Genomic DNA, 26,438 nt, shown 5'->3' on the forward strand with positions numbered 1-26,438 from the left:
ATTTCCTACTAGATAAGAGAACCACAGACTCAATGAATACAGTGTCCAAGACAGTGTGTGTAATGTGACCTAATATGTTTCCTTCTCATGCTGTTAAGGTGACAGTGCCTACGGCTTATGTCCCTGGATACTCTCACCATACCTGACTCCGAGGACAAGAAGTGAGAGGCAGTATAATAGGGCACAAAGGACAACACTTTAAATAATTGAGAGGACCTTTGGGATCTTGAAGTCCTGCTTAAGACCGGTGGGGCATTACTGTAAGACTGTATACATGCTGCAAGATAATCTCCACATGTGCCCTATTGCACAATATTGCCATGAAGAAGGGCCTGCACGACATCCCCATAGAGCCTGATTCTGATGATGACTTACCACTACTACAGGTGCATCATGAGGGCACACGTGCAGCAGAGAGATGTGTAAGAGGCACAGAGGTCACCAACACCTATTCTTGAGGTAAGAGAAATTAAAACATCCAAAATGAGATTGCACAACCAATGGTAATGCTTGGTGCCTAACTGGGAGACCACCTTTTATTCAGGTAGCAACAACATTTCTTCAATCAAAGATCCACTGTATCCTTGTGGATGTACTAGTGTGAAAAAATGCAACAAAGTATGCAAGGCAAAATAAAACAAAGCCAACTAATTCCTCTGAGTGTACAGTGGTTTACTTCTTTCAGCCTTTGGGGTTGGATGCCTTGTCAGCAGTACTAGGCTGTGGGACTGTTGAGATGGCACTCCCAGAGATGTGTTGGCTTGAACAGCTGTAGCTGCATGCCTCCTGCATGGATATGCCCCTGAGGCTGGAACCCTCTACGCTCTCAGGTGGGGGCAGAATGTTGGGGACACAGATGTTGTGGGTCTGAATATTCTCAAGGGTTGTGGTCACTTGCACTAGCCCATGTGCAACATCCTGACAGCAGTACCCCATAGCAGTCTGAATGTTTTTTAAGTCTGCCTTGCTAGCATTGTTGTGGCTACTGCCAGGCAGTTAATGGACCTGGTGAACGAATCAAATCTTACCAAGTACTTCCTGTGCCTCCATCTCTGCACACAAAGCTCCATCTCTATTTATGCTAGTCGCTGGTCCTGGTCTTTCTCCAAATTCTGCAGCAACTTAGATATTTGTTGCTGCTGCCTACTGTCAGTCTGTATTTGTTTTTATCTGCAGGCGCTGCACGGAGATGACCTCTCCAATCCACCATACATAGGAGGACCCTCCAACATGTCGTCTGACACGTTCTCGGTACAGCCTCCTGATCTTTGCCCTCTGCCCCGTTTGTGTGTCCTGGCCTCCAATGTTGTGGGGTCCCTGCTCTGTGATTGACACTCATCACTGTCCGCAAACTCTGGCAGCAGTGTGTTGGTTGCTCGCCTGCGAGTTGGATATGAGGTGATGGGCTAAGGGGATGGTGGTGTTGTTTCCTCAATGACAATGTCAGTAGGCCCTGCGGCTGCAATGGATCCTGGAATCTCCAGGCTGTGATCTGTTTAAATACATGTAAATAGTTAGTGTAAATATATTGATACATTTTCCCTACAAAATTGTTGTGACTCTGCTTCAAGTGTTTATGACATGTTTATGTTGTACAGATATATTTGGTGTAGACATCAGCATACAGGTCAGCAAGGCAATGATGTGCACTACAGCTTCCATGATGCATTGTCGGGGGGTAAACCATCTCAATAGAGGTAAACATGTTGTGGTATTGATATATGTATTTGCTAACATTATGTTTTGATAGGTAAGTAAAGGGGAGATGACTTGCCCTGGATGATGCCTGATGCATTGGAATTGTTGATGTCAGCTACTCTCACCAAACTCTCTGGTTCCAGGGTTCCCTCTACGAGTTTCTCAATGGGAGCTGAAGGGGAGTATTTTGGGGGTCCTCTACCTGTTCCACGTCCCTTTGCCATCCTGCTGGCCACCTTCTCCTTCATACGAGATCTCGGGTCATTTCAACATTTTCTAATCTCAGTAGTACTCCTCTGGGTGACGCCTAGGGGGTTAACCTTCTCCATGATGCTGGTCCAGTTCCATGTCTTTTGGCACTCTGGCACAAGAAGGAGGCCTTCCCAAACAGTTGGTCCATATGGGCAGCACATTTCTCTGCAGGAGCTCCAGCTCCTTCTCAGTAAATTTGAGATTCATCTCCTGCTCCCTGAGTTCTTGTTCCCATCTTTTGTAGCCATAGTCTTCTGGAGTGATGGTATTATTCAGTGGCGGTGGTGATGCAGGAGCACTACTTACTTCGAGCCTAGGTCTCAGAGTTGTGGCCACATCCTATATTTGTAAATCTCCTGGTATGATCATCATTCTGCATCCAGTAAGCTCAGTTTCCTATGTTGTGTTTTCCTATTATGAAATCACAATTTAGCAATTTCCAAAATTGCGAATTCCTAATTGTGAATGCAAATCTTCAGAAATCACTACTTCTTGAATTGGCAGGTATGTACATACTGTTCCCACATAGCAATTTCTATAAATTCCCAATTTGGAAATCACAAAATAGGAATTTCGTACATATGACCCCAAGTTCTCTATGTGGTGGTCAATCTTATGTGAGTGATCCTGGCATGGTACTTCTCAAATTGGTCTCCTCACCAGATACATCTAACCTACAGTCAAGTCATTAGGATATTGTTTTGAATTCAGAGGATCATCGCCATGGCCTCATAGCTTAGGACATGATCAGTCTTATTGTAACTGTCAAGTCATTAGTATATTGTTTTGAATTCAGAGGATCATCGCCATGGCCTCATAGCTTAGGACATGATCAGTCTTATTGTAACTGATCTTGTGGATTTCTTGTGATGTAAAATCTTTTCAGAATGTACTGATGTACCTTGGGCACAAATCTTCAAAAATGCTATCCTTGCTTTTCTGCCTTTGTTGGTCCCATGAATACAGTATGAATGTTGAGAATTTTTCTCTGAATGCTTTGGTTAGTTCTCTTTTAGGCCCCTTCAATAATAACTTCTCCTACAGGGTAATTCATTATCAAAAAAATATTTGATGTTGCGGATACATCTTAGGGACCTCCTCTCCCACAATACTCACAAACATGGTAGTGGGCACAGCTTATATGTTCAAGAACAATGGACATGTAACTTGTGTTTTGCTACAGCAGCTTACTACAAAGATTATTTCTTCTATATACTGCAGAGCATTTTAGGAAGAGAAGGCCCTCAACCTTTCCAACAGCTGATTCTCCAGGAGAACATAAAACCAGTTCTACCTTGATTATTCATCCTTACATCACTTCATATACTGCTTTGCCTGTCAAGAATGCATTCATTAGTATGAATCTGTGAAAATGTCCCTAAGGATACCCTCTTTTGATAAGTTCTTTATTTCTTTGAAATACACCACCTTCCAGTGTTTCACCTATGATCCCTCAGTGGGTACATGAAGTGCTATATGCATGCTGGTATTAGCAACTCCTGCTTGAAAGCTATTGTGGACATGAAGTTTTGGCTTCTAGGAGCTTTTTCCTTAGTAGAGGACTGAAAAGCATCCTTATGGTTGCAGGCTGGTTTTGAACCAAGATCTACAGATCTACCTTACTCAAAGAAAGAGCCAATGTAATTCCATCTATATGTTTATACTAATAAAGACCAATGGAGGGCCCCGGGCATAGATGGACGCAGTCCAGTCTCTCCATGGGACGCTTCCGGACAGAAGGAGACGGCCTGGGGCAGGATAGGCTGGGGGGAGGGAACTACCGGAATGTATAAGGAGGGGCGGGAACGGGGATCAGCCTCTTCCTCAGCTTTTCACTCTGCAGTTAAGGTTGGCCTCCTGCCCACCCTAAAGGATGACAGTGAGGGTGGTAAGAGTTTGAGTTATAAGGAGGAACTGGGGACGGGGGATGGGGGAGGGGTTTATACTGTTTGTATGCCAGGGTTAGGACAGCTTGCTAGTGCAGCGGTAGTTGGGGAAGGTGGAGGGTCAGATGTGGGACTGGCCACCCTTCCACTGGGGAAAAGGAAGAAGGTGAAGGATGACAGAGTGGGATGCATGTTTTCAGGCAGGAGACGAATGCAAAAGGGTGATGCATGTGAGAATGGAAGGGGATGCTCAGTGAACAGAGAAGTGAGGAAGGAGGTGAGATTGGAAGACAGGGAAGTTCAAAGAGAAAAGAAAAAAATGTTCAATCAAATTCCAGTAATGTTAATGTTATGTTATGAAGCAAGCCTGTCCTAATAAATGGCATTTTACACTACTGAGAAGGGTGTTGAATGTTTATGTCCCAAAGCACCATAAAGAATGATAAAGATAAATCATACTTGGATTAGGTCAATTCACTATACAGAGGTGTACTTTTGACTAAGCAAGTGAAAATCTCCTCGATTTTCACAGGCTGCACAATTCAGCTTCCATTTCTTTAAAGGTTACTTTTCTGATTCTCACATATTTTGGTAACAGGGCACAGATATTAATTGTAATCTACATCTCATTGTACTTACTGAGCATAACTCCCCAACACCAATCAAAAATGTTGACTCTGAACTGGGTACTTGTACTAGAGTAACATATATCTCCTTCAGATATTAGCAATACCTTTCTTCCAGGTCCCTGATATAGGAAGTATCTAACAACGATCCAGGGTGGCTCTGGCAATCACAGATACCGAGGTTATGAATATAGGATATATTTACATACAATGAATCTAAATACAAATCATGTAAATAGTGGTTATCCTTATACTCCTTCATGCATCCATACTTTCTGGACCTGTGCTGGGACACTCCTACTTGAAATCATCTTCCATGTGTCTCAGCTTTAACTTAAATTTGAGAAAACTCCTATTTACGGGTGCTGCAAACTCCGAAAACAACATGCTATACTCTCAACTGCCACTTTGTTTACCTTGTTACATATATTACCTTTGAGACCTTAATTCTTTCACACCTATCTTGTTATAAAGTCCATAAGGTCCAATGCCATTCCAGAAGGGCTCCCAATTCCATCTAGGGCAACACTTCTATTATTTTCTGCCAATTCACTGTCATATCTGGTATAAACACTAATGCCATCCCCCTTTATTTGTATTATCATTCCTAGAACAGAGAGAGTGTCAAGCCATTTAGATAACAACCTAGATATAACACCTAATGAAGCATCCATACTAGGACAAGATGTCAAGGTCATGAAAAGAACATCCATCGATAAATGATCAAAGGGATGTAGGCTGAACTGACATCCCTTTTTCTCACATTATCTTAAAGATCTGTCTAAAAACTTTTTTCTGGTGTCCGTAATCCATATCCAGCATTCTTGAAACTATACCTGACAATAATTTAGTATTTAAGGACCACCACTCGTCCCCTTAGGTAGAGAGGTAATTCATACAGATTATCCTGCAGGATGCCACTCAAGGGAAACTTGACTACTGCTGGCACACAGAGAAGATGCTGCAACCTGCCTGAAGCTGATAAGATCTGAGTCCAGATGGAGGCTTCTACCTCTGGTCATGCTTGCCTTTTGCTGGAAATGCTTCTTCCTGGACACTTCAGATAGCAACAAATTGAGCGGTCAACAAGAATTGCAGTGCGTCGCTTCTCCCTAAGAAACTCTAGATTGCAAGTTGCACTACTACATGCTCTCCCACAGTAACACACATAAATATTTTTTTTAGGTGTTAGGATTCCTAAATGACATTTCAATCATGTTAGAAATGTTTATTTTATTCTCGTTGTTTACAACATGCCTTCTTACTGTTTTATGATATCATCTGTGGTTATTTTAGACATACTAAAGAACAGGTTAATCCTGTGAATATAAATACTTTGTAGTCATAAGTGTCTATTATTCTTAGTGCAGTGTGTGTGAGATATTGTGAGAAACAGAATAGGTTTACTGTTACCACGGTGCCCTGTTCCCTTCCTAAGGATTGTAAGTAACCCAAAAGCAAATACTTCACTTCAACAATGTAATGGCTGATTTCTGCAGGACTAAGATAACCTGGCTTTTACATTCAGTAGTGGTGCATTGAACTAAGTGCACCTGTGGTACCTGTGGGAGGGAAAGGAAACCTTGTGGAACTACGCCAGAGTTGTAGTTTATGCAATAATCTCATCTCAATCAGAAATATTGACAATCTCTAGAAACTCTTGTATAACCAGATGAAAGTCTCAACTGTCTTTACCTTCTTCTGACAAGGGAAAAAGCATTAAAGCAAGCAATCAATTGTTTTCCCATTTTAGTTCAGGAATGACATTTCAGGAGAGATTTCATGAACAGCTTTCCTTCCAGCCTTACAATACGTATTCATTAGACCAGTGGTTTTTAACCTTTAGACTTATGTGGATACCCACTTAATCATTACTGGAATCCAGCGACCCCCACTGAATCATTACTGGAATCTGGGCACCCCCTGATTTAGATCTTGGAGGAGGGGTTACTCCATTGCAACAGTGACAGATTTCCCACCCACAAAAATCTAAATACCATGTAAAACAATGGAATTAAAATTTCAGCGGATGGGATATCCATCACCATTGCAACAGAGTAACCCCTTCGTCGAGATTGAAATCAGGCCCTCAGTCATAACCAGAAGCTGAGTACCCCAGTTTAAGCAGTTTCAGTGATTTGAACTTCAAAACAATACACACAAACCAGCATTAATCATGCAAATGTACAAATTATGAAATATTTTATTTAATTCACAAATAGGAAAAGCACTCTTTTCATTGTAATGGGAATGTTGGGGTTTTTCTAAGTTAAACTGATGTCACCCATTGTATGGACTCTATTCTGGTTGGTGCAGTTGCACTGCTGGGGAAACAAACTTAATTCATTAGCCTCCAATTTCAAAATCCTTCACATACACAGAATGTTTTAAAATGTTCAATTTAACATGTTGTGTCTTTACTTATAAACAATTTATTAATCTGTTAATCTTGTTTAATTTTCTGAGCAGTTGCGGAGACCCTGAATAGGTGTTGTGGACCCTCAGGTGTCCCCAGACCACAGGTTAAGAACCAGTGCACTAGGCAAATCTTCCATCTCCACCTAGCTTCAGTGCACTTTCACCCTTTCTATTGTTCCATCCCTCTGTGAGATCAGTTGACATATTTTGTGGTTGTAACTGATCATACCTCTTGTTTCACTCGAAAGTGCTCCACTGATCCTCTGGTTGAGAGTTTGTTTTGTAAGGCAAGTAAGAATAGCATGTCTGGATGAAATGTCCCTGTGAATTAATATCTAAAAAAATGCATAGTTTTGAATGTTACTTAAATCTCACATGTATAACCTTGTCCTGAGTTTGTAAAGTTATGAACGGTGGTCACGCTCAGTCTGATATTCTGAGTGAGCAGTAATTTTGCTCCAATCTGCAGTTTTTTTACCTGAAGGAGTTTATGCAGGGAAACATGTTGACACTCCCAATATTCCAACTTGAAATGAGGTAAGCATTTGGTTTTACCACCGAGTAAACTAATACTTTGTTCTGCCTAATGAATTACTAACCTGTAAGCCTTGGAATCAGGTGGTAGAATTGCCCCCCAAAAAAATTGCATGGTGGAGTAACACATTTTTCCCACACAAAATGTACTTCCCATTATTCATGCAGAACCATGGATGAACACCTTAGGTCTCTTGGTATTCCTTCTTTCTGATTACAGTTACAAACTCCCTGAAAAGAATCAAAAGAAAATTAAGGTCATTGGTCATGCAATTTAAATTGTAATACTCACTCACTGAAATGCTTCATAAATCCTTTGAATAATCACAAAATGAAATAATATTCTCTCATTACGCACATACAATGATTCTTTTTCCCCATAGGTGCATTGGTGTAGCTATCAATGGTGAAGTAGGTGCAGTGGCACAGGGGCAGAATAGTGTGAGGAAAACGCCTAGTAACTTTTTTATAATCATTTTACAAGCTGGAACTGTTGATTACACCCTCAGAGTAATAAAACTGGCCCAAAGTGTTTCCATCTCTTAGGGCCTGATTTACAAAGATAACTTACACTTTTGAATAAGTTTACAATTTTTTGGAAGTCACAAACTGCCCTTTTGTAGTAACTTACATTTTTGCAGGAAGTCCAGCACTATACATGACCAACCAATGTTACTGCAACAGCTTCCCATTGAAAATAATGGAGGTGGGGATTTACTACAAAAGTGTAAGTTACTACAAAAATAAAAGTTACTACAAAGGTGCAATTTGTGAGTACCAAAAAACTTGTAAGCAGTTTGTGATTAGACCTTTGAAGAGAGAGTTTTGTAGTACTACTGCTGTTCTCCAAAATTAACTACAAACTGCAGTTTGTGAATCAGGTCCAATGTGTATTTCTGGTCAAAGGAGACACAAGGTTTTAGGGTTCAGCAGTCAGTATGTCATCTCCCAGTGAGGCTGAGGACATTACCTCCTTTACCGTGGTGGACTACAGTCTGCAAATTTAGAAATGACCGATGACCCAGCAGTCATGGCTGTACCTTGAAAGGAACTGTCTCCACAGTGGTTCCTTTAAAGATACAAAACATTTAGTGAAATGTCACTGTCAGTTTTAGTAGCTGTTTACCAAACTTTTAAACTTTTTTTTTGGGAAACATAAGGAGGAGTTTGTTTAAAAAAAAACACAAATCAAATCACTTCCAAAACCTGTGGGTTTTTTCCCAAGATGTGTGGGATCATTATTTGTTGTTTTCTGTTCTTCACCATCAGGTTTTACATGGCAGCGATGGGCAGGAAAAAGGACATTGCACTATCAACCCTAAATAGGGAGGGCAGGGAAATATCCTTCCTTTAACAGCTCTTATTCAGTCAGGTCATTGGAGAAAACTTTCAGGTGATGGAGATAACGCGGTCTCCATAAACAGAAACCTTACAGTCACTCCATCTCTAAATGAAGTAGGCAAACCAAGCACTTGGTAAACTCTGTCATGTTTTTTGTTAGATTACCCTGTTCACCCAATTCTGTATTAAATCCACATTCTATACTTCGTGTGATGGTTTCTAACAGCAGATAGGGACCAAGGGAGTCTCAAAATGAACAACTCAAAACATGAGCACAATCATCTGTAAAGACTTTGTACCTGGCAGCCACCAGCCTTCGGGAGAAGCATGTTTTAGAGAGACAAAGGAGCAAGCCCTTTCTGGATGATTGACGCAAATGCGGAGCAACAAAAGTACAAATATGGACCTTAATGCCTTATTATAGGGCGGCACAGTTAATGTTTGCACATACGTGGCTCCATAGCCCACCTGATGTACCATATTTGCAAATAGAGCGGGATATGTCGGAGCCACTTCTTTTACCTTACCAAATATTTTGGTCACTGTGCAGAAGCCCAAGGGGCTTTGCTTCCCTAAATACTACTACCACTGCATGGTACGGTTTCCTGAGTAAACAGGCACTCCAGTTGATGTATTTACCTCATGCACGAATGGAGTGGTGTGCCTGGTTCCCACTAAGTGGAGACAGGGGTGCACTCAAGGTATTTCCGGAAATTGGACGTTGAGATCATGGGAGACATGTTTCAAGATGGAACAATGAAATCTTGGTCATCAATTGCAGACACTTAGCAACACCAACTCCCTTCATGCGCTATCAATACTACAGAGCCCAGCACCCCATGCAGGACCTCCTGGGAGATAGTTTTGTGGAACCACCTGAGGTGGCAGCGCTGTCAGCACTGATAGAGGATGATACGCATACTAAACTAGTGATGAAACTTTATGCCTATACCCAGGAAGCATGCAGACTGGGTTGACTAAAACTAGATTGGCATGGCAAAGGGATATTGGTGTGCTTCTGACGGACGCACAGTGGTGATATTGCTGCTTCAGTACTCTGGCCCGTATTTATACTTTTTGACGCTAATCTGCGCTAACGCAGTTTAGCGTCAAAAAAATTAGCGCCGGCTAACGCCATTCTGAAGCGCCATGCGGGCGCCGTATTTAAAGAATGGCGTTAGCCGGCGTTAGCCGACCAGCGCTGCCTGGTGTGCGTGAAAAAAAACCACGTACACCAGGCAGCGCCGGCGTAGGGGAAAATGGCGTATGGGCGTCTAAAAATGGGGCAAGTCAGGTCGAGGCAAAAAAAATCGTCTTAACCCGATTTGCGCCATTTTTTTACGACGCCCATCCCCCATCAACATGACTCCTGTCTTAGCAAAGACAGGAGTCATGCCCCCTTGCCCAATGGCCATGCCCAGGGGACTTATGTCCCCTGGGCATGGTCATTGGGCATAGTGGCATGTAGGGGGGCACAAATCAGGCCCCCCTATGCCACAAAAAAAAAAAAAAAACTTACCCCAACTTACCTTTTCTTCCCTGGGATGGGTCCCTCCATCCTTGGGTGTCCTCCTGGGGTGGGCAAGGGTGGCAGGGGGTGTCCCTGGGGGCAGGGGAGGGCACCTCTGGGCTCCTTCAGAACCCACAGGTCCCTTAACGCCTGCCCTGAACCAGGCGTTAAAAATAGGCGCAAATGCGGGGTTTTTTTGCCCCGCCCACTCCCGGGCGTCATTTTTGCCCAGGAGTATAAATACCACGCACATGCCTCGGAGTCATTTTTTAAGACGGGAACGCCTCCCTTGCATATCATTAACGCAAGGGAGGTGTTCACGCCAAAAAATGACGCTAACTCCATGAACTTTGGCGCTAGACGCGTCTAACGCCAAAGTATAAATATGGAGTTCGTTTTGCGTCGAATTTGCGTCGAAAAAAACGACGCAAATTCGGCGCAAAGGGAGTATAAATATGCCCCTCTGTGTATAGCCCATAATGTGAGGCATAGGTGAATTCATTTTAAGTACATTAATCAAATGTACTATACGTCTGTCAGGTTGTTTCGGCAAGGACTGTGCACTGAAGCGCACTGCACAAAGTGAGGGGAACAAGAGGCAGATTTCCTTCACATGAAATGGTTGTGTCCTGGGATACAGACATATTGGGCCTGTGTGCTCGGGGAGTTGAGACACATAGTGGGAGTGCAACTAGAGGTTACACCATTGCCGGCCCTTCTGGGTTATGACAGAGAGGTGGACAAAGACGTTCACAGCTTAGTAGTCATGGGCCTTTTACTGTCATTGCGTAGGGTGGCCATGCGCTGGGATCGAGGCCCATTGCCCACCTTGAAACAATGGCATGCAGGTATGCTTTACGTAACACCCAAGCAGACACCTACAACCAATTACTTCCACCACAGTCTCGTCCCACAAATTACAGGGGTCCATACCAGGCTTACTTAATCGGCAAGGAAACAGGAGAACCTGAAGGGGCATGTTAGCACTTCCCACCTCCTCTTATAGTCCCAATGTTGATGTGCCACCTTCTATCATGTGACTTGTATTACCTATAATGTGTTGGGACACAGCCTGGGAATATGCTACACTGACCCATGCCTGTCTCATCTATGCATGCTACCCTCTGTTCAATTTGCTTATGTACCTGTTGCTGGAATGTAACTAGGTTTTAACATATTACATAATTATGTATGAGTGCCCGGTATTTGTATGAACTGGTATATTCACTGTTGCTTTGTTTGGGATTTTTATTTATGGAAAATCATAATTAAAAAGTTTAAAAAAAATGTAACAACCCTCTGAAGTAAGTGCAAGGATAGCTGTCAAATAGATAACGTGCATATACATCTTTAAAGTGCATACTGAACAGATCTGCAGTCATGATTTTCTAGGGGTAATCCAAGACACCTGAGTTCAATATGGAGGTTCATTACCAGTCACCATATATACCCACATGCACACACCACCCACTCAGGAAAGTCAGCACATTGTCCAGACACATCATGGTAGCTGAAATATACCTGAGTGAAGCTGGTAACTATCTCAGTCTCCAAGAACAGGCCAAAAGACTGTTCTGTACTGCAGATCACAAAAGTGGTTTCATGTCACTATAGCTCAATGATTATGTCCTGTACAACAACAGTAGTCCTTGGTCCTAGGAAGGCACGCTTGAGGTGCCCCTCTAGGCTCTCGAGCCAACCTCTGGATCTTACAATCATTCATACAACCTAAGCCTTATTGTATGGTTGATTGCAGTGTGCACTGGGGACAAAAGTAGATAACAGTAAAAACTACAATTTGTTCCTCAGGTATGTAGTGCACATATGTAGAACTATGCTCAGTACATTTTGCTCAATACACGTAATATAATGCAATATTCAGTAAAATGTGTGCAATTCGCAGAACCAAAGTTTGCAGTTTCACCCACGAGGGGTGACGGAACCACTGTGCCCGGACAGTGATGTCTTTGGTTTTCCAAGCAAGGGAAATGGAGTTCATTTTAATTACTTGCAGTGTGACCCATGGCCACTGTATCATTCATATACATATTGAATTGTATAATATAATATACAATAATTTGTCGTATGTGTGTTGTGTAAGACACATCTGATTGAGCTCTCTATCCTGGGACATGGTTGCAGTTTTATAGTTGCTTAGATTCTATTCTTCGATTAATTCTATTGGACTTTCGTTTGCACTAACCTTCATGTGCAATGCACATATTTGACTAGTCTTACGTTGTGTGTGGCACTCTATTTTACCACGTCTCTTTCTGCATTTTGCACTTTCTGCATTTTGCATTTTCTGCATTTTGCTCATGCATTTGCATATTAGATGCATTTTTAAAAGATACTGGATTGGTAATTATACATAGTTTCTAGTGTAACAGGTTTGGCCATTACACATAACTCTGTATGGAGCATGTAATTGTTTATGCTTTCATACATGTTGGCTGCTTTTTGTTTTCTTTACATGGTCCTCTGTTTTTCCACAGCGGTCACCCACGTTTCTAACACTGATCGCCCCCTTTACCTTGCAGGTAGAGCTGTCTAGGATGTTGCAGAGAACATGTCTCTTTGTATTATTTCGCTTATTGCTGGCACAAAACAAACATCACTTCTGACCTTCAGGGAGATGAACTTTTAGCCTGGAGTCTTTATCCTCTGTGACCCCCGCCGGTGTTTCCTTATCTGTGACTTCGCTGCCAAGTAAACTTCCTACCCAGCTTCATCATTTGTCTCTGCTCTCATCTCTTTCACCCCTCTGCTGAACTAATACCTCTAATTTTCTTTGACCAGTTCACTACCTTCGAACTCTCATTTCCTTTTACCTATGCACATTCTTCCTGTTCGCATTCCATTTCAAATAATATGACGCGCTGGAGTCCCTTTCCAAAAATATTTCACAACAAATTACTAGAATTTAGCGTGAATACTCTTCACACTTTGGCTCATATTTATACTTTTTTAACGCCGCATTCGCGTCGTTTTTTTTTACGCAAATCTGACGCAAAGCTAACTCCATATTTATACTTTGGCGTTAGACCCGTCTAGCGCCAAAGATCTTGGAGTTTGCGTCATTTTTTAGCGTGGACACCTACCTTGCGTTAATGATATGCAAGGTAGGCGTTCCCGTCTAAAAAATGACTCCAAGGCATGTGCGCCTTATTTAAACTCCCGTGCAAAAATTACGCACGGGAGTGGGCGGGTCAAAAAAAATGACGTCCAGCCGCTTTTGCGTCATTTTTTAACGCCTGGTCAGGGCAGGCGTTAAGGGACCTGTGGGCTCGGGAGGAGCCCAGAGGTGCCCTCCCATGCCCCCAGGGACACCCCCTGCCACCCTTGCCCACCCCTGGAGGACGCCCAAGGATGGAGGGACCCATCCCAGGGAACTTAAGGTAAGTTCAGGTAAGTCATTTAAAAAAAAAAAAATTGTGGCATAGGGGGGCCTGATTTGTGCCCCCCTACATGCCACTATGCCCAATGACCATGCCCAGGGGACATAAGTCCCCTGGGCATGGCCATTGGGCAAGGGGGCATGACTCCTGTCTGTGCTAAGACAGGAGTCATTTCAATGGGGGTTGGGAGTAAAAAAAAATGGCGCAAATCGGGTTGAGGCCAATATTTTGCCTCAGCCCTGACTTGCCCCATTTTTTGACGCCCAAGCTCCATTTTCCACTACGCCGGCGCTGCCTGGTGTGGGTCATTTTTTTTTACGCACACCGGTCAGCTGCGCCGGCTAACGTCATTCCATAAATAAGGCGCCCGCATGGCGCTCTGGAATGGCGTTAGCCGGCGTTAACTTTTTTGACGCACAACTGCGTTGGCGCAGTTGTGCGTCAAAAAGTATAAATATGGCCCTGTATTTTGTAAGTTTGCAACACTTTTGCGTCAAAAAATGACGCGAATGCGGCGCTAAAAAAGTATAAACATGGGCATCGTTTAAGCCACCTTTTTAAGTCTAATGCCCCATCCCCTATTAACGCTATTAATGTTGTTTTTTATCGTTGCTTCCCCCAAGATAATTTTCCGTATAACTCTTGTTCGTTGGATACAATCTAATTAAGAGCTGTAGAGCGAGCGAGAGATGCTTTCTATACTTGGGGAGCTTGTAAAATGCAAATATACTAGATGCATAATTGTGCCAAATGATTGCTGTTGTGCATTTGTGTTGTGCCGTCATGCTATTTCCTTTTTCCTCCCTCAATAATGCCATCTAGAGGGTCAGTCACTAAACTATGACTCCCATTGGCATTGCGCTGTACAATGTGTGCCAGGTAAAACGTAATGCAAATTGTTAGGGTGACCAGATTGCCCGAATTTTCCCAGACAGTCCAGAGTTTCAGAGGATTGTCCCCATGTCCCGGCTCTTTTCTTAATTTTTAATACATGTTACGGTTTTTGGGACAATCTTGTAAAGGAGGATTAAAAGGCAAACTCTTAAGTAGTTTTTCCGTTTCAGGGCCAGACAGCATATGAGGAAGGTTTACACACTGTCAAATAGTCGTGACAGGCCAGACATAGAAGTGAGGCTACTTGAGTCTGACCTGTCCTGTGGGCAAGAAGGGTGCGTTCTGGGTTTGCACACCTCGAAAGGAGAGAATTTACTACTAATATGTTATACCCTGATTGAGATCCGAAAATGGGAATGGTGTGTTTATTGTGCACCTAGTTCATTTACGCAACATTAGTCCATAGGAGACCTTTGACAATCGTTCAAGGCTCCTTCTATTCCCTCTTCAAAGGATTGCTGTCTTTTTCGTGACAAGCCCCCTAAAATGTCTCCATTTGTCTTTGAAACCTTTATCTCCAACATTAGTCAAAGAGTAGCTGTACTGTCACAGACTTAGGCCCTCATTACAACATTGGCAGTGAAAGCCGCTTACCGCCGTGCAGAATACCGCCAACACACTGCCGCGGCAGCGGAATTCCGCCACGTTCATTATGACCCACAGCTCGGAATCTGCCAAAATTGAGACATCCACACATGTCCGCCACACCAAGGGTCAGTGATAAACTGGCGAGAACAAAACCTCCACCGTCAAGCCAACAGAAATACGCCCACACTATCACGACCCACTAATCCACGTGGCGTCTTTCAACCGCGGTATTCCATTGGCGGTACACACCGCTGCGCTCAAAATACACACACATTTACAAAACACAACCACATTGGACAATTCAAAATACACACACCTGATACACATACACACACCACTCCCACTCACACCCACATCACCCACAAACCCCTACGACCACAATTACGACAGAAGGCCGGAGAGAGACACTACAATCTACAACCAAGCATCCACAGGCACACAATACCATCACCCACATAATATCCACGCACCTCACACAACACACCACTAAATATCACCCCACATATCACAACACAGACCACCCCATACATCACCCACACCACCCCATGGCACGGCAAAGACACCCCAGGTTCTCTGAGGAGGAGTTCAGGGTCATGGTGGAGGAAATCATCCGGGTAGAGCCACAGCTATTCGGATCACAGGTGCAGCACACCTCCATAGTTAGGAAGATGGAGCTATGGCGAAGAATAGTGGACAGGGTCAACGCAGTGGGACAGCACCCAAGAAATAGGGATGACATCAGGAAGAGGTGGAACGACCTATGGGGGAAGGTGCGTTCCGTGGTCTCAAGACACCACCTTGCGGTTCAGAGGACTGGCGGCGGACCCTCACCTCCTCCCCCACAACTAACAACATGGGAGGAGCAAGTCTTGGCTATTCTGCATCCTGAGGGCCTCGAAGGAGTAGCTGGAGGAATGGACTCTGGTAAGTCAAACCTTAACTACTATATCCACCACCCTACCTGCATGCCCCCACTCTCGCCCTCACCCCCATCACTCCTACTCCTCACAAATGTCCCAATATCACAAACCACACATCCCAACACCAAGCCCTGCATGCAACAACAAAGCATGGACACCCATCACCAATGCATGGCCACTGCACATACCCATACACCCCCCTAAACCATCATCACACAAGGTCCCACACAGGAATTCAAGCACTGGGGTACACAGTCACCCACCCATTGCACCCCATGGTACACCCAGATGCAATAATCATGCTTTTACACCCCTGCAGGACCCCTACCAAACGTCACCGCACAGGAGGGTCCACAAATGTCCACACCACCAACAGAAGAGGCCCAAGTGATGATAGCAGCTCTGTCCAACTGGATCTAGATGACCAGCCCGGCCCATCTGGGACAGTCGGTTCCCCTCACACTGGCACAGGCCACTACAGAGCTTGCCCCCTCTGGAAACACCAGCACAGCACCCACCCAACGGGCCCATACCTCTGTCCCCAGGACACGTCAATCAGCAGTGTGTCCACCACTGCAGGGAACCCAGGCTAACCCACTTTCCCAACAACAACAGGGACCTGGGGGCAGTGACAGTGGGCACACCGTTCAGGGGACAGAGGCCCAGGGAAACAGGGGAATTGGGAGGGCTGCTGTGCGACAGGGGGAGGACAGGCCCAGGGAACCCACTCTCCACGAGGCCCTCTCCAAAATAATGGGAGCGTACCATCAATCCCAGGAGACAATGGCAACGGTACTGGCCAGGTTTCAGGAGACCCAGCAGCTGCAGGAGGAACAGTATTTGTGGTTCATGGAGGAACTCAGATCCATCAATTCCTCCCTGGGCACCATCGTAGGGGTGCTGAAGGAAGTCCTCAACACCAGGAGGGACACTGTGGCACAACAAGGGGCCCCTCACACTAGCCTGGACGATGTACTGCCCACCACCTCCGCCGGCGCTAGTGGACAGGAGGCACTGCCACAGGACCACCACACCAGCACCCCACCCCCTGCAGAGGGAGAACCACCCCGCAAACAGTCCCTGAGATCCAGGACAATGACAGAACCCCGCCAAGAAATGAGACCGCCCTGAATGTCATCCTTTTGTCCCACCTTGTCACCCTGTCCATCCTCAAACTGCCCCAGCTCCACTTCCTATGCCCCTTTGGACAATGCACCTGTGAGACTAATAGACTGGACTCTGCCATGGACATTCTTCCACATCACCCCTCACCATTTTACAACCCCCTCCAATATTGAGCACTTAAATAAACACCCTTAAAGCACAAAACAATCTGGAGTCTGTCTGTGATTTCGAAATAGTGTATTAGCAATTACAGTGACAAAATGCTCTTTCAATTGTAATGTCAACATACCTATGTCACACAGCTCTAGTCCATGAGGAAACAAAGCAGATGTCACACAGTGGGACCCACATCTGTGAAATCGTAAGGGAAAGTGACAACTCAGTGACCATACACTGGGTGAAAAGTACAGACAGTAGAGAGGTAGTAGTGTTAAAGTATATGTAGTACCTGTGTCTCACGGGAAGTATTGCTGGATCACAGAGTTCCTGTTGTCGATGTCCTCTTCTTCTGCTTCCTCGTCTTCACTGTCCACAGGCTCCACAGCTGCCACAACACCTCCATCTGGACCATCCTCCTGCGTAAAAGGCACCTGTCGTCGCAAAGCTAAGTTGTGAAGCATACAGCAGGCCACGATGATCTGGCACACCTTCTTTGGTGAGTAGAATAGGGAACCACCTGTCATATGGAGGCACCGGAACCTGGCCTTCAGGAGGCCGAAGGTCCGCTCTATAATCCTCCTAGTTCACCCATGTGCCTCATTGTAGCGTTCCTCTGCCCTTGTTCTGGGATTCCTCACTGGGGTCAGTAGCCATGAGAGGTTGGGGTAGCCAGAGTCACCTGCAAATGGCGAGGGACAACTGTTAGACACACAGTAACCTGTAGGGATATTCCCAGACAACTATTCCCACTGATTTGGTTCCAGGTGCTCACCTAATAGCCACACACGGTGCCTCTGGAGTTGCCGCATCACATAAGGGATGCTGCTATTCCGCAGGATGTAAGCGTCATGCACTGAGCCAGGGAATTTGGCATTAACATGGGAGATTTACTGGTCTGCCAAACACACCTTCTGCACATTCATCGAATGATAACTCTTCCGGTTTCTGTACACCTGTTCACTCCTGCGGGGGGGTCCAAGGCCACATGTGTCCCATCAATGGCACCTATGATGTTGGGGATATGTCCCAGGGCATAGAAGTCACCTTTCACTGTAGGCAAATCCTCCACCTGAGGGAAAACGATGTAGCTCCGCATGTGTTTCAGCAGGGCAGACAACACTCTGGACAACACGTTGGAAAACATAGGCTGGTACATCCCTGATGCTATGGCCACTGTAGTTTGAAATGACCCACTTGCAAGGAAATGGAGTACCGACAGCACCTGCACTTGAGGGGGGATTCCTGTGGGATGGCGATATCTGACATCAGGTCTGGCTCCAACTGGGCACACACCTCCAGGATTGTGGCACGATCAAGCCTGTATGTGATGATTACATGTCTTTCCTCCATTATCAACAGGTCCACCAGTGGTCTGTACACCGGAGGATGCTGCCATCTCCTCACATGTCCCAGAGGACGGTGTCTATGAAGGACAACAGCAAGCACAGAGTCAACCAACTCAGAGATACGTAAACACAGCTTACTCGAAAACCATTCATAACCCGAATTTTTCCTGTATGAGTGTTGAGGCAAGGCCTAGGTGTGTGTGACGCAGTTAAAAATAAAGCCATGTGGGCCCCTGAAATGGCGGCTGCCTGACCTGTAAAGTGGGACAATGGGATATGAGGTACACCGTGTTGGCGTTGTACACCGTTGCGGTAGGCGGTCGAAGACCGCGGCGCAATTCTGCATTGGTTAACATTGGACCCTATGGGTCCCAGGAGCCAATGACGTTGTACGCCGGTGGTGACGGTACGCACCGCCGCGGACGTGACCGCCATTTTCTATCTGTTCAATCACTCGATACCTGATCTTCAACAGGAGAGGACCTACACTGCAAGTGCTGCTGTGACCTCAGTCTGGAAGAGACAATGGCTCATGCGTCTGGGAAAAGGGCCCCTGCCTTCAGCATGGAGGAGTTGGAGAAACTCGTGGATGGGGTCCTCCCCCAGTACACGCTACTCTACGGTCCTCCAGACAAACAGGTAAGTACACTGGGAGCATGCTGTATGGGCAATGCCTGTGTGGAGTGGTGTGGATGAAAGATAGGGGGGGAGAATGATGCGTGCATGAAACAACGGTGAGTGCATGTGCCACATGGCAAGGATAGGGATGCGGGCCAATGACTGTGACGGTGCAGTTGGTAATAACTTCTCTTTTTCCCCTGTACAATTCATGTATTTCAGCGCCCACCAGAAGAAGGATATTTGGCGTGCCATCGCCAAGGATGTCCGGACCCTGGGGGCCTATCACAGACGGAGCACCCACTGCTGGAAAAGATGGGAGGACATTCCCCTCTGGAGCAAGAAGACGGCGGGGGCCCAGCTGGGGGTGGCCTCCCAACGTGGGAGGGGTGCCCGTCGCACCATGACCCCCCTGATGTTCAGGATCCTGGCGGTGGCATACCCGGAGTTGGATGGGCGCTAGAGGGCATCACAGCAGCAACAAGGGGGTGAGTACACTCTCATTCTGCTGATTCAGCACGCAGTGGAGGTGTCTGGGTGGGGGAGGTGGGCTGTGGTTTTCCCTAGGCCAGGGCGAGTGTGCTAGTTAAGTCCCCTTTTTCAGGCAGACCCTGTGGCACCCGACCCCACCTGGGTACAGTGCCAACTACACCTACTCAGGCTCCTGTGACATCCATGTGTGCAGGTATCGGCCATAGCCTTGTAGGCCATGTCCCAGGGATTGAATAGTGGACCCCAAGTGTGCGGCGTAGTGCAGGGGGCTTAAGTGTCTGTCGCGTCCGCCAACGGTAGCGGAAATGCATGCACTCAACATGTCTTTCTTCTGTCTCCCCCCCCCTTTTTGTGGTCTCCCTGTACATGGGTGCATTAGCATCATCAGGCGGAGGAGCAGTAGCACCGGAGCAGGAGGGAGCTGCATCCCACATGGCCCTGGAGGGCGACACTACGGATTCTGATTTCACCAGTGGGACGGAGGGCGAGGGGAGCTCTACGGCGGGGACAGGAGCTGACACCAGTGATACAGACTTGTCCTCTGATGGAAGCTCCCTTGTGGTGGTGGCCCCATCTGTGCCCCCCGCATCTACAGGTACAGCCGTCACCCCCCCTCCAGCACTGTCCTCCCAGCAGCCCCTCACCCTTCGCCCCAGGCACCTAAGCCCCTGCCCCAGTCACCCCTGCTGCCCTCAGTGAGGAGGCCATTGACCTCCTCGGGTCCCTCACTGTTGGGCAGTCTACCATTTTGAATGCCATCCAGGGTGTAGAGAGGCAGTTGCAACAAACCAATGCATTCCTGGAGGGCATTCATTCTTGTCAGGCAGCCCTTCAGCGAGCTTTTCAGACACTGGCCTCAGCACTGATGGGATCAATTGTCCCTGTCTCTAGCCTCCACCTTCCAACTTTCTCCACCCAGACCCAGTCCCCTGTATCTCAGCTTACCCCAAGCACACCATCAGACCAGCATGCACACACCTCAACACACAAAGGAAGCTCAGGCAAACATAAGCACCACACATGTCACAGGCCCTCACGCAAGCATCATACACATGCAGACATAGCAACATCCACTGCCTCCACTGTGTCCCCCTCCTCCTCGTCTCCCTCCTCCCTCCCAGTCTCATCTCCACTCACACCTGCATGCACTACATCTACAGCCACTACTTCCATCACCAGCACACCCACCACCACACCCCGCTCACGTGCAGTCACCACCCCGAGTACCATTCACACATCCCCTGTGTCCTCTCCCAGTGTGTCTGTGATGCCACCTCCCAAGGTACACAAATGCAGGCACACACCCACCCAACAGCCATCCACCTCACGACAGCCTCCAGTGCATGCACCTTCACCCAAAGTCACCAAACGTACACCTCCTACAACCACAACTTTCTCCACTCCCAAACCCCCTCCAGCTACCCGTCCCAGTATTCCTAAGAAACTTTTCCTGTCCACCTTTGACCTCTTTCCCTCACCTACCCCACCCCGTCAGTCTCCTAGGGCCCGACTCTCCAGGTCCCAACCTAGCACCTCAGCCACAACATCGGCAGGACCAGTGGTGCCAGTAGTCACTGAATTATGGAGTGCAGCAGGGCAGCCAGTGTGGCAAGGAGCCACAGCACGGACAGTCCCCCAACTGTCAAGCATCAAAAGTTGGCAAGTGCCCGGCGGGAGAGGGGGAAGACAACAGCCACCAAAGCCGCTCCCAGGGGTACATGTGGGAGTGTGGAGTCAGCTGCGACACCTTCCAAGGTGGAGAAGGGGCACAAGAAACACGGCAAGTCTGGGAAGATCAGCACAGCGGAGAAGACCGCTCTCAGCCCCGCTGCCCAGGAGCCGGCCAGCAGCAGCCCCGCTGCCCCAGACAGGACCGCCGGCAGCAGCCCCACTGCCCCAGACAGGACCGCCAGCAGCAGCCCCGCTGGCCCAACAGGACCGCCAGCATCAGCCCCGCTGCCCAGGAGGCAACCGCCAGCAGCCCCACTGCCCCAGACAGGACCGCCTTCATCAGCCCCGCTGCCCAGGAGGCGACCGCCAGCTGCCCTGCTGGCCCACATAGGACCGCCAGCATCAGCCCCGCTGCCCAGGAGGCGACTGCCAGCAACCCCGCTGCCCAGGAGGCGACCGCCAGCAGCAGCCCCGCTGCCCAGGAGGCAACCGCCAGCAGCCCCGCTGCCCAAGACAGGACCGCCAGCAGCTGAAGCGCTGCCAAGGACACCGGCACCACAATCACCGCTGCCAAAGACACCGCCGCCACAAGCACCGCTGCCAAAGACACCGCCGCCTCAAGCACCGCTGGCAAGGACACCGCCGCCACAAGCACCGCTGCCAAGGACACCACCGGCACAAGCACCGCTGCCAAAGACACCACCGCCACAAGCACCACAGGCCCATGAGCACCAAAAGCACTGACACTACTGAGGCCGCCACGAGCAGGATGAAGCACTCTGGGCACCAAGCCCACTCCAGAACCAGTGGAGATTTACATCCACTACCTCTGTCCTTGGCAGGATGAAACACTATGGGCACCAAGCCACTTGAGAGACTGTGGCTTTGCACTCCACAGGATTACGCAGTGGGCAACCCACCCACTGTAGAGACTTGTGAGACTGTGGCTTTGCACTCCCCAGGATTGAACAGGGGGCAAACCACCCACTGTAGAGACTTGAGAGACTGTGGCTTTGCACTCCCCAGGATTGAACAGTGGGCAAACTACCCGTTGTAGAGACTTGAGAGACTGTGGCTTTGCACTCCCCAGGATTGAACAGTGGGCAAACCACCCACTGTAGAGACTTGTGAGACTGTGGCTTTGCACTCCCCAGGATTGAACAGTGGGCATGGGGACCCCTCGCGGATTTGGCGTCATGCACTCAACCGGCTGAGGTGCCCACCCTTTCCCTTCCCCCTGAGGTGCCTGTTTTATTTCTATCTGATGCCCCTGCAGTGTTCTCTCCGTCATGTTCGGGTATCTTGTGTGGGCCTCGCTCATGCAGTGTTGGCCCAGTGGTCCACAGACTTTAAGGGTGGAATACCTTGGACTAATATTCTTGGTGTATATATTTGTAAATAGTGTATGTATATTATTTGACCACTGAATTTTAATATATTACAATCGTTCACCTCATTTCCTTTTGTCTTTGCATTCTTCTGGGGGGGTTGGGAGTTGTAACTGTAATGTATCATGCTGTATTAGTGTGTGTGTTGTCGTAGGTGAGGGTGGGGGTGGGGTGTTGTGTGTTGCGTGTGTGTGTCACTGTTTTTCCCTCCCCCCTCCCCTGTGTCGTAGGTGCAGTACTCACCATGGCCTTCGCAGCTGGCATTAGTGCTCCTGGTAGAGGAGCAAGAAGATAATGGCTGGAGCTCTGGTTCCATGGCGTCCTGGTTCCTCGTGGGGTGTGCAGAGGTGAGCGTTTTCCCTTCGAAGTCCTGTTTCCGCTATGTTTTTGTTCACGGTGAATCTGCCCTGGAAAAGGTGGCGGATTGGTAGGTTGTGATACTGTGGGCGGTACATTGTCTCCCGCCTGTCTGTTGGCGGTGACCGCCACGCTGTTTGTTTGTACCGCCGTGGCGATCGGAGTGTTAAAGTGGCTGTCTTTGTTGGCGGTTTCCGCCACGGTCGTAATTCCATTTTTTTTTTCCGCCAGCCTGTTGGCGGTCTTACCGCTGCTTTAACACCGACCGCCAGGGTTGTAATGACCATCTTAGTGAAGATAAAAAACTTTGGGCCTCATTTATAAGGAAATACCGCAGCATGGTGCTGCAATCAACATTGCTGCTCTGAGCTGCATCATTTTCAAAAGGCAGGAATGCAACATATTTTCGAGAATATGGTGGATTCGTGTTTTTACCTCTGGGCTGGTGCTAAATCAGCTGCCTTGCGCCAACACAGGCACCCTTGCGCCATGTTGCAAAGATGCCCACATTGCAGGGGGTGACTGTTTATGTGTAGGAAAGGATACCTTCCTGCACATAAACAATCATTAATGGTGATTTGCTCCTTCTGTGTGCTGCAGAATGCAGAAACACATAGAAAGAGCTAAAAGCTCGGAGAAATAAAAGTATTTCTCCTCGTTGCACCAATCTAACACCATTGGCATTGACTCAGGTTTACGATTTCTCGTAAATCTGGAGCAGCGTGAAAAAGCAATGTGTTTCTTAGGTACGGCCACAGCAAAACCTATTGTATGCCCCTTTGCCACAGAAAACTGCATAGGACGGACCTTATTTACATGGCGGCATTAAGCCACGAAAAGTGTCCCTCCGCCACCTTGTAAATATGGAGCAGAGCACACTGCCACCGGAGCATTGCTAAACTTGATGCTCCAGTGGCGCTAGGGCCTCGTTAATGAGGCCCTTTGATTTGTTCTTCTGTGTGGTCACAGAACTCTTCTGTGACTTGCAATATCTTTATAATGTATGGCAGGGTATACTTTATCCCATACACAATTACTGATGGTCCCAAGTCTCCAGACAAGAATCATGGGAAAGGGAGGGGAAGAAGGTGATCGCTTGGATAAAGCCGCAACAGGTCTTTCTATGCAAGAGGATTTTAGGATGTCATAAAGAATGTATATCCCACAATAGCTAATATATGGAGAAGAAATTGTCATTTGTTGCAGAAAATGGGTTATACTACTAAATATCAACACCGACAATATTGTGGTACAAGAATATCGAAGAGAGAGTTTCAAACCCCAAAGTATAGAATTTTAAGTGCATTAAGGGAAATATGGATTTGCTATTCCTAGCTCTACATCTATGTACCTTTTTTAACAAGTGGGCAGTGACCAATGCAATACGATATAGCAGTTTACAGATACTATTTGCAATAAACAGTTTGTGCCCAATACAGAACACAGGGCCAGATGTAGGTAAGTTTGGGTTTGCGACTCGCAAATTGTGAGTCTGAGCGACTCACAATTTGCGAGTCGCAAACCCATATGCAGGATGGTGTCCCTGACACCATCTGTGAATCACAAGGGGGTCGCAAAGACCCACCTCAGTAATATTAATGAGGTGGGTTGCAATTTGCGACCCCCTTGCAATTCGCTGCACTCACAGGGATGGTGGCCTGCTGGAGACAGCAGACCACCATGTCTGTGACTGTTTTTAATAAAGCAGTTTTTTTTTTGTATTGCAGCCCGTTTTCCTTAGAGGAAAACGAGTTGCAATACACTCGAGAAAATTAAACTTTTTTGTTTCATTTTTTCAGAGCCATTCACAAAGGGGAAGGGGTCCCCATGGGTAGCCCCTTCCCTTTTGCGAATGGGATGGCACCCATTTGTAATGGGTGCTAACTGCGAATTGCTTTGCGACTGCGTTCGCGGTCACAAAGCAATTCTGCATCGCGATGCGAATCGCAAATAGGAAGGGGGATACCCCTTCCTATTTGCGAGTCGCATTCCCATTTTGCGAGTCGGTAACCAGGCTACCGGCTCGCAAAATGGGAATGAGCATCGCGATGTGCGTTTTGCATGGCGCAAACAGCGAAATTCGCTGTTTGCACCATGCAAAACGCTTTGTACATCTGGCCCCTAATGTACACAGTAAAAAGGTCAGTCAGCATCATCCTGCTCGCTATCAGAATCCAATGTTAAGAGATAGTCTCGAAGTGGCTGCCATACATCCTTCAGTCTGGAGATTATAGTTTGTAGGGAGGCATAATGGTCACTGGTCGTGTCACAAAATATGATATCCCGGAGCCAAGAAGCAATAGTTGGGGGCCTGTTACTGCCCCAGTTCAGAGCTATTTGCCGTTTGGCCAGCAGCAGATCAATGGCCGTGATGCATCATTGGCCAGGGCACAGGGCCTTAACATAACCCAGAACGGCCATCAGCAGGTCGGATACAATTACGTACTTGATCATGTTGGATATTGGGGAGAAGACCTCCTCTAAAACAGTTTAATATTATTAAAATGCTACGACAAATGCAGAAAATCGGCTTGGTCCATTTTGCGTTTGGGACAAAGATGTGGTCTTGTGGGATCTAGCTTGGGCAGTCCCTTCAGTGTAGTGTAAGCACGGTGTATGTATTTGTAATAGAGCAGTTTGTGCTTATGGTTATTGGAGACCAATTTAGTTTGTGTACAGCAGTAATACCAAGTTTTATCCAGGATGGAGTGTCCTAAGTTATACTCCCAAGCTGCTCTGGATTTCTCCATGTCGGCACATCACAATTGCTGGGAAGTGTGATAAAGCTGGTGTATCAACCTACCACTATCTGTGCTGGACATCACTAGAGAAAGGGAAGGATAATTAGCAGGTTCCTTGGGGTAAGTAGGCACGGTGATGCGCAAGGTTCTATGCAAGCAGTGGAATGCAAAACAATCCATGAGAGTTGGTTCCCCCCCAGCCGCCAGTGCGGCACTGGGTTTGACTCTGCCATTTATGGAAAGATCACCTACCACACACAACTCGTGTGAAGTGAGTGAATGTTGCACCAATTGTTTCTGGGTGAGTGGTAACCATGGGTTGTTGGAGAGGGGTATGTGAAGGGAATATAGGGCCCCACCACCGAAGTACCATCGGAGCTTGAACATGCCCAGCACACTGTAGAAAGGGTTTGTATGTCAGTGGGACCTTGTGGAAGTAACTGGGGGTGTAGGTAGGAAAGAGGCAGATCGGGTGC

This window comes from Pleurodeles waltl, chromosome 5, assembly GCF_031143425.1.
Source record: "Pleurodeles waltl isolate 20211129_DDA chromosome 5, aPleWal1.hap1.20221129, whole genome shotgun sequence".
Taxonomy (NCBI): Eukaryota; Metazoa; Chordata; class Amphibia; order Caudata; family Salamandridae; genus Pleurodeles; species Pleurodeles waltl.